Here is a 10,347-nt window from a genome sequence, read left to right on the forward strand (position 1 = left end):
TCTTTATAGGACATCGAGAAGCAGAAACTGCCATCTAGCCATTTAGTAACAAAAAACGGTCAACAGAAGCATGGCAGCCTCACAGCAGTTCTTCCATTTTGATGAATGTTGCTTTATTCCTTGTTTTCAATTTCAGTCTTTGAAAGCTCTATGCTCCTCCTCTCCCATCTTAGTGCATTGCACTAATCATCTATTATTATTATTTTTAAAGAACAAAAAGGGGAGGGGAAAATAAAAGCAGAGCTATTCTTCCTGGAGGAAGGGAGCTCTATATCTTTAGAGCAGTTTGAGTGTGCCTCAAAGGTGGGGCGGGGGGAAATCTTATTTTTCTCCATTGTCTGGAAAAGTCTGTAATCTCCCACTTCAAATGTGCAACCCTAAAACAGCCTGAAGAAAGCATAAGCAGAGAGATGTTCATGAATACAGAGATAAGCAGAGAGATGTTCATGATACATTTGATAATCAGTAAATTATCAGGCCACAAAATAACTCCAATACCAAAACAATCCTACTGTAAAGATAGCGTAAAAGCCTTTCATGTGTAGCAGGACAGTGAACATGATGGCCAAAAGAAATTTAATTCCTATTGATCCCGATGGCCCTTTGGGTGAATTAACAGAACCTTGCATTTCAGTCATGCTGTCATTCTTGCAGTTACACTCCTCTGTCACTGTCTTTGAAATAAATGTTTTTTGAAGATCCCCCTGTTATTGCTAACTGTCAAAATGAGCAAACCAGTTCAAGAACTCTAATAAATGTCTCAATTATGTGCTGGTCTTGGTGTTGGGGCTCTGTAAACCTTTCCTTGTAAATGCTAAGTTGTCAGGGACATTCTTTGAGGACAGTCTGGTCTTATCATGTTAGTGCTAAGCCCAAAACTGAAGCAGTTACTAACATGTGTGAAATTTGCTGTTGCATGTATCCATATCATGGCTCTAAAATCAAAGTTTGTAGTTCTGAGGGAAAGAAAGGATTAAAGTCAAAGTATCCTGGTTTTGACAAAGGAGTAATGTATGGTCTACTAGACTACTACTAGTCTACTACTCTATTCTTTCATACAACTGTCATACTTTAATGTTTCTTTCAGAATGTTTTAAATGTATTTTATCTCTTCAATTCAGTCATGTTCAAAAAACAAATGGAAGTTTTGCCTCCGCAGATGCAAGAAAGAGACAGACACAAGGGTTTGGGTAACTAAAGGGCCACTTTCTTTCTTTATTAATATAACAGCAAAGGCTATAAACATAACACCCTCCCCTGCTGCATGATGGGTGAGCCACCCTGTCCCTAGGTATAGCCAAATGAATGGCTCGTACCTGGCTGGCATAGCAAAGGAGTTCCAACCCCAGCTACACAGCTGGAGGGCAGATCAATCTAGGCAAACCCAAGGCAGTCTGCTTCATCACTCAACCAGTCCACATGGCCCAGGAATGATTTAGCTGGACCAAATGCCCCAAAACTGGGGTGCTAATGGTGCTCACCGAGTTGCATAATGGTAGTTAGGCAAAAACCCAGACATCTGAAAGTGACCAACCTACTTAACCAGCCGCACCCCAGTCAATTCCACAATCCCTTCTGTTCGCAGTGTAAGGTAGGTGAAAAACGCATCTTACCATAGCCAAACAGGAAGATGTGAAAAAATTCCTATGCGGCCCCACATAATAAGAGCAACCAGCTGTCACCCACACTACACCAAGGGCGGGAGGGCGGGCTGAGCATGAGGCGAAGACTGAAGGAGCAGAATCAGAGCTAGCCATTAGGGCGTGCAGCTCTGCCCCTGACTCCCATCATGCCCTGCCTACTTTTCCTCCTCACAAGGAGGCAAAACGGCCCCCGTCAGCATGGCTGTTCAGCCTGCCTCCAGTGGGAGCCACATTGCCCCCACACACAGAAGAAAGAGATGGACACAAGGGTTTGGGTAACTAAAGGGCCACTTTCTTTCTTTCTTTATTAATATAACAGCAAGGCCTATAAACATAACAGGCAGCATGGCAGGGCCAGGGGACAAAACACCCCTCCCCTGCTGCATGATGAGTGAGCCACCCTGCCCTAGGTATAGCCAAATCAATGGCTCATACCCGGCCAGCATAGCAAAGGTCATGCCCTGGAGTTCCAACCCCAGCCGCACAACTGGGGGGTGGATCAATCCAGGCAAACCCAAGGCATTCCACTTCATCACTCAACCAGTCCGCATGGCCCAGGAATGATTTAGCTGGACCCCATGCCCTCAAACTGGGGTTGAGAGCCAGTTTGGTGTCTAGAGAGCCAGTTTGGTGTAGTGGTTAAGTGTGCAGACTCTTATCTGGGAGAACCGGGTTTGATTCCCCACTCCTCCACTTGCACCTGCTGGAATGGCCTTGGGTCAGCCATAGCTCTGGCAGAGGTTGTCCTTGAAAGGGCAGCTGCTGTGAGAGCCCTCTCCAGCCCCACCCACCTCACAGGGTGTCTGTTGTGGGGGAGGGAGGTAAAGGAGATTGTGAGCCGCTCTGAGACTCTTCGGAGTGGAGGGCGGGATATAAATCCAATATCTTCTTCTTCTTCTTCTACTACTAATGGTGCTCACCGAGCTGCATAATGGAAGTTAGGCAAAAACCAAGCCACCACAAGCCAAGCCTCTGCTTAGGCCATTGCGCTCATCTAAACCCCCAGTACTTCTCAGATCATCGAAAAAGGCGTCATTCCCCTTATCAAAAAGATGGACACCTGGATCCCAGGGTGAGGAAGAAAGTGGCCCAACCCTCCCTCAAGGACTTTTTTAAATTCCAAATTTGCTTTGCGGCGAGCTCTCTCAATTGCCCTTGGGTCCCATGCCCCATGCCATACCTGGTGCGGGATCATGGCAGACCACACAATCAAAGCCTGAGGCCAATGGCTCTTAATGACTCTAAAGTCATCCCTGGCCTGCAGCACAAGGGCTTTCCTCTTGAGCAATCCTAAGTGTATCACCACAACATGCGGTAGCAGAACATGATCATTTTCAAACACTAAGGGCAACAGGCCCGGCCAATGGAGACCCTGCCATCCATGCCAGTCAATGGTGACCCACTTGTTGAGCCCTAGCTGTGACCCGGCCAATGTCCTCCTGGCCATATAGGCAGCCCAGAACATGAAACTGTGTCTGCATATGCGGACGCGTCATCTCTCTCCATGGACCACAGCACCTAAGGGAAGAAAAAACAGTAAATAACAACGCCCCCAATAACCAAATACCAGCTACTTCAGCGCAAGGGGGTGAACATAGTCTGTATAAGCTGAGGAACGCCACCTACCCAGCTTCTGAATGGATGGCGGTGAGTATCCCAGAACTGCCGCTGTAGAAGCCGCACCAATGTGGAAAGAGTGAGTGCCAAACTTAACCCCAGCTAGGCCAAGCCTAGCAAGTGCTTTGAAACTCACTGACCAACAACTGTCCCCATGACGAAAAAACAAACCAGCACCAGAACTGTGGGCATCCAGAACATAGCTCTATCTCAGAACAAGAACCTAATCTAATAGTGTTTCCCTGCTGCAGTTGGTCAGTCTTAGAGCGACGAACTGTAATATGAGCCGCTCCATCGACCATGCGAATGTCTTGAGCCAACAAGACCTGTCCTGAAACATCCCCTTTTGACTGAACCACCAGCTCGCTCACATGGAGAGCCCCAAAAAACGCCAAAAGGGAGGCAGCATGAAAGAGCATACTCAGACAAACACACTTGGCCCCAGACTGACCATAAACCCTTAAGAATCCCTGAGGAAATTGGTTGCTTTGCATCTGACCTAGGCCTGGCCTCTCTGGCCCACCCCTTGAGCATCTTCCAAATGCAGAAGTCACTGGTGTGCTCATGATACCTCATGGCCTTACTGATGAAAGCCAAAGCAGACAGACGAAACCTCTGCATCTGTTTGCAAGAGAGAGCGGCAGCCACCCCGTTATCAACCCTGGGCACATGCCTGGCAAAAAATAAAATATTAAGCTAAAGGCAGCGAAGAGTGAAAGCCCGCACTAGCCTCATGACTCTAGAAGATTTAGAAGTGAGGGAATTGATGACATGCACCAAAGCTAAGTTGTCACACCAAAAGTGTACTGTGTGGTCCATCAACTCATCCCCCCACAACCAAAAGGCTACTAAGATCGGGAAGAACTCCAAGAAAGTCAAGTCCCTGTTCCACCCAGCATCTATCCATTCAGCAAACCAATCCTCTGCACACCAATGTCTGCGGAAGTAGACCCAAAATCCTAGGGACCCAGCAGCATCAGATGTGATTTGAAGCTCGATTTCAAGCTTCAAATCATCTCTCCAAAAGGAGACACCATTAAATGAGGTCAAAAACTCTTGCCATGCTAAGAGGTCCTCCCACATGCATCTGGAAATCTTGAACTTGCAGTCCAGCCATTGCATTGCAAAGCCTCCTTAAGAAAGGACGGCCAGGAGAGACCACCTTACAAGCAAAGTTTAGGCACCCCACTAACTGCTGCAGCTCCTTCAAAGTTGCCTTTTGCCGCAGCAAAAACTTGGCAACCATATCCTGGAGACCAGAAATTTCTTCACTGGGTAGGCAAGAAGTTTGCATAATCGTGTCTCGTTCAACACCTAAGAATGTCAATTACTGGATAGGGCCCTCAGTCTTCTCATGGGCTAAGGGAACACCAAGCTCCTCAGAGTGCTCTGCAAAAGCCGCAAGCAAGCGGGCACACTGGCCAGAGCCCAACGGGCCAGCAAACAAAAAGTCGTAAAGGTAATGCACTGCATAGCTCAAACGAGCCCGGAAGCGCACCCCCCATTCTAAGAAAGAGCTAAAACGCTCAAAAGCAGCAAAAGAAATGGAGCATCCCATGGGCAAAGCTCTGTCCATGTAGAACTGTCCCTCAAATCAGAAACCCAGCAATTCAAAATCCAAAGGATGAACAGGGAGAAGGCGAAAGGCTGACTTTATGTTGTATTTTGCCAACTCAGTGTCAAGCATGCGGTTTCAATGATGAGTCGAGCTTGGTACAAAACTACGTTTATTGATAGACCGATACTTTCAGTGTAACAGATTCTTGTGAGTGATGCTGCAAATACATTGATACAATACTTTTAAGGCTTATTTCAAAAGGATTCCAAAAGGTGGGGGTGAGGGATGGCTCTCACACATAAACTATCATAAATGTCTACATTCTCATAGCGTTATCAGGACTCTGTCCTTGCTTTCCCCAGATGTGTCGCACTCCCTAACAGGAATGTATGGGAAGGTGCTGATTACTTCTTCTCAGGTTAGTTTTGTTTCTCTCTACTTCTACTTTAAGCAAGCAATAAAGCAAGAAGGGAGAGGGGAAAGAATAACAGAGCTAACATACCTTGGTCCTCCAAGATACTCCACAAACCAGTGTTATGTAGGACCCTAAAACAATCAATTATCAATGGAATTTTACCATGCTTGACACTCAGCACCCACTCCACAGCGCCGTACCATGTGAACTGCTTGTTCGAAAGATGTGTACCACACAGTACACAAAATGTCGGGTATGGCATCGTTCACAGATTCTCCATGAGGATAAGACAAATGGTGAATCAACCTAAATTCACCAGGAGTCTTTTTAGGCACAATGCCCAAAGAAGAGACCCGCAATGTATGCACAGGAGGTCTGGGGAATGGACCAATCACCCTACTCTCAGCCAATTCCTTCCCTATTGTTTGAAAAACTATATGTTAACTTAACTAACTTCAGGTTATTGGCCATAAACGGCTTTCTGGGGCCCTGAAAAGGAACTCTGAAACCAAACTTAAAACTGTTTAACAAATAAACCCTGTCATCAAATTTAGGATAATTACAGAGCCATGCCTCAAGCACTGTCACCCTTATTGGGCTGGGACCCTTTCCCAAAAGGTTTATCTGCCCCACTCAAGCCCTGCTTATGCTGCCTTCTCCTGGGTTTACCCATGGAACAAGTTGTATGGGCAGTTTTTCTTGCCACACCACCACCCCAGGAATCGAATTCCCAGCAAAACAAGTGGGGTTGAACTGCCTGCCCCACATTACTGCAGGACCCAGAAATTGTTGCAGAGCTCTGTACCACATGCCCACTATCAGACCTATCACCAAGATTTAATGCAACCCGCATCCTGAACTCATCATACTGGAGCCAGGTGGGGCCCATAAAGCTAGTATAGCTTTTATAAATAATATAAAAATGCTGAAAGAGCAAAGTAGCCCTCCAGGGTTGAGATCTGGAAATAATTCCAACATAAATTATGAACCCCGGCACCCAATTGGCCCAGGTTCTATCAGTTTTACACCATTTAATCTTCTCTTTCTCACTGTCATTCAAATCCTCTTTATCCTTTTTCTCCAGCTCCCTGTAGAGCAGAGAGAATTCGTGAACGTGTTTTCTCTGATAAAACACGTCCAGATAAAACACGTCCACGAATTCTCCCTTTAATATTTTATCCTTGGTGGCTGGCAACAAGTGATCCCCTAAGGGCAAAGCCAGATCACCAAATGGTGCCTTAGCGGGCACTGAAGAGTATGATGGGCCCCATGGGTAAGAAAACTCCCAGCCCCCGCAAAGTGCCAAGGGCATTCCAGCAAACTGACCAAGCAGACCCCCCCCCCAAAAAAAAAAACAACCCACCAAGGGGTTAGCTAGATTAAAACCCCAAGCGCAAGGCTTGTTGTTTCTGTTTGTCTCTTTTGCTTGGGTTGTAACTGATTATAGCTTTTAGCTGTTATGCCTAGGGATGACTGCTGACCTTGCCCTCTGCTGGGTGAGCCTTGACTTGCGAAATCTCCTCCTTACCAGAAGCATGAGCCAAAGACTGAGAGCTCAAGGGCTCTTGCCCTGTGGCTCTCAACCCATGGATCAAGCCTGGGGGCCCTCTAGGAAGCTGAGAAGCTTTTACATCTTGTATGTGTTGAGCTATTTTTGCTTCTGCAGGTCTTTCACAAATAGCCTTGTGAAACAATTTGGCAGGGGAGTTATCAGAGAAGTGCAAGATAAACTGATCCACTTCTGCAATGGATTGCAGCAACATGGCTGGTGAGGGGGTAAGACAGTGATATGCAAAGTCTTTGGCATGTTTGTATTCTTACCTGAGGGTAACAGCAAATATACTTGCAGCAAGTGTAAGTTGGTAGTCCTACTGGAGGAGAAGATTCAGGGAACTGAGGCATACTTGTCCACACTCAATTTTATAAGGGAAAGTGAAGATTTCATAGACATGAAGCACTCCTGAGAAGGCAACAGGAGGTGGAAGGAAAAGTATCTCAACAGATGAAGATGCATCCAGCACAAGAAGAGGGTGCGTGGAGGAATGTAGCCTACAGGTCCACCGGAATTAGGAGATATTCTGAGTCTCTGTTGATTCCAGGATCTCCCCACAAATATTGATTCTGGACCACTGAAACAAAGGCTACTCCTGCAGTCTCTCTGAAGCTTGAAGGAAATGTTCAGGCCCCCATGGATGAGAGGACTCAAGCTTCTCTGTTGAGAAGGGTAGAGGCTAAAGTGTGCCAACCCAACTTGTCGACTTGAGAGGTATGCTGTCTACCAAGTGAGCACAACCAGGACATGACAGAAAGGGTAGGAAGACTCATCAAGCCAATTGATCATTATCTTTTCTGGCTCACCCATGTGGGAACAAATGATACTGCCAGGCATAACCCAGAACATATTAAAACAGGGGTGGCCAAACTGTGGTTCAGGAGCCACATACGACTCTTTCACAGGTATTATGTGGTTCCCAGAGATTGGCTTACTCTTGAGTAAGTGTGCATAGCATCAGGACCTCAGTCAGTCTCTGATTGCTGACCCATTGGTAGGCAACTATTTCTACCATGGGGAAAGAGGGGGAAATAGGCAGGCTTGCAAGCTCTTCTCTTCCACCACAGAGGTCACCCAGACACCTAGAGCAGGGTAAAAGATTGCAAGAGCTGAGGGAGAAAAGCAAGCATGTAAGGTGACTGTGTCACTGAGTCCAGTATTAAGAGTTTTAATAAAAATGTGTGTGTAGTATTTGTGGCTCTCAAAGATCTGACGTTATTCTTTGTGGCTCTTACATTAAGCAAGTTTGGCCACCCCTGTATTAAAAGGACTATGTGGCTCTGGATAAAAAGATGAAGGACCTGGGAGCATGGGTAGTGCTTTTGTCAACTCTTCCTGTTAAAGGCCATGGCTTAGGAAGGGAAAGAAGAATACTGCAAATAAATGACTGGCTACATAGAAGGTGTCATCAGAAAAGGTTTGGGGTTTTTGAACCATGGCTTATACTTTCGAGATGAAGCTTTTCTACTGGGAGATGGTTTGCACCTCACAATGGTAGGAAAAATATGTTTGGTAACAGCCTTGCAAAGGAGACCTTTAAACTAAATCCTTTGGTGGAGTGTGTTGGAACTCAGTCCTAAAATGGCTGACTGACTCCATCTTAGTAATAGTAATGTTGTTTCTGCAATGTCATGCTGAGTCATGCTGCATCATGATCCAGCTGTTACCTGTTACTGAGGTAAGGTGGGATGACCTCACCTGTAATTAGGCTTTGTGCTGACTCACAGAGCTGATGCAACCTTGCATGATTGGTACGTGTACTTAGGGAAGCTCAGTGAGCCTGCTCAGTCTGCCTGTAAGGATTGTGGGTACTGTGCGGCCCACTGTCTGGGTGGCAGCAGACACTGCTGGTGTTGGATCCTAGGCTACTGTGCTTGGATCGTGCTGTGTATACTTACTGCTGTATACTGTTATCTACTGAAGTGTGTACTGATTACTGTGTATGACCTTGGCCTGGCAACGACTCTGAATATTGGATACTATCACTGGTAAATATATCTACCATTGAATACATCTGTTTCTCTTGTCTATTAATTCCTGTGTTTTTGCCTGTCCCTCTCCTTCAGCTCTTCTGCTGCGTGCAAAATACTCTAACAGAGTGAGACAAAGTTCAAAGCCTAGATGATGCCAGTAGATATCAAGAAAACTAATGGGAGTAACACATATCCCTGGAAATATTGTCACAGATAGGTACAGAACAAACATCTCAGGGCACGTAAACCATGAATTCTGATGTCTCTACAGAAGTCCCAGAGTATGGGAAACAAACAAGAGGAACTGGAAGTCCTAATACAGGAAGGGGACTATGACTAGGCATTACTGAAACCTGGTGGGATGACACAACTGGAATATTAGAACTGAAGGTTACAAGTTGTTTAAAAAGGACAGACCAGTAAGGATGGGGAGATGTTAGCAAAATTGCTGTGGATCTCCTCAGATGGGGGAATTAGCAGAGGAGATGAGGCAGAGCGTAGGAGAGATCTTTTGCCTATTTACTGAGGTGTAGTTTTCAGAAAGGAGATTCTAATGGTAACATAATTTTTAAAATAAAAATGTTTACTTAGAAAATATATAAAAATACAATCACACATAACAATCAAGGTAAATAATTCATACAACAATCATACAGTTCCTAAGGGAAAATAGTAATGAGAAATAGGGATATTTGGGAATATTGCAGAGGGGTGTTGATACTGCCTGGTCCATGGATCCTTGAAGCAGATGGCATGAAGGTGGAAAGTGGCCCAAACAGAGTTTGGGGGTGCAAGTCTATGGCAGGATAAGGCAAGACACACTGAACTTGCCATGTGCTGACCTTAAAGAACCAGATTTGTGCCCTCAGGTAATGAGGTCATGTGGTGTGTGACCAGTAGGCAGGTGACCTGTACATATGAAGCTGCCTTATACTGAATCAGACCCTTGGTCCATCAAAGTCAGTATTGTCTTCTCGGACTGGCAGCGGTTCTCCAGGGTCTCAAGCTGAGGCTTTTCACACCTATTTGCCTGGACCCTTTTTTGGAGATGCCAGGGATTGAACCTGGGACCTTCTGCTTATCAAGCAGATGCTCTACCACTGAGCCACCGTTCCTCCCCTATATGAACCTGTGACACTTCAATGATTGCTGTACATGTAACTCCTATGTCACCAAAAGGGGTGGACAGGGGATGCTCCCAGAAGCTTGATAGGATTCGTGAATAATGATGGGTTTACCTATTGAAAACTATCTTAAACAAAGAAAAGAAGTTGGTCAGTTTAGAGTCACATACTGTAATCTACTGTAACACCAGAGCAAACACAATGGAGATGATCTGCATGATGGGCTTAAGACCTTGGCAACAGTCACTTCCTTGGGCTTCTCTTTGTGTCCAGTGATCTTCTCAACACCTGACAGGAACAAACCTTTGTTATGTGCGGGTGTCATAGCAAGCCTTTTGTTCAGCTGCTAACTACCTCATTTTCATCTGGCTTGTCCCATCCTGAGTATGTGCTGCTGTTGTGCCATCATGTCTGCTGAACAAGAACAAGATGGATTCAGGATCCCTTCCATCATGGCTTCTTAGA

General features: G+C 45.7%; 1 non-coding gene across 1 annotated transcript; it reads right to left on the minus strand.

Annotated features, from left to right (window-relative positions):
* Positions 1-9,801: 9,801 nt before the first annotated feature.
* Positions 9,802-9,868, minus strand: TRNAI-GAU (transfer RNA isoleucine (anticodon GAU)). Its single transcript has one exon. It is a non-coding gene; the product is annotated as a tRNA-Ile (tRNA).
* Between the last annotated feature and the right edge of the window lie 479 nt (positions 9,869-10,347).

This window comes from Heteronotia binoei, chromosome 4 (genome assembly GCF_032191835.1).
Source record: "Heteronotia binoei isolate CCM8104 ecotype False Entrance Well chromosome 4, APGP_CSIRO_Hbin_v1, whole genome shotgun sequence".
Taxonomy (NCBI): Eukaryota; Metazoa; Chordata; class Lepidosauria; order Squamata; family Gekkonidae; genus Heteronotia; species Heteronotia binoei.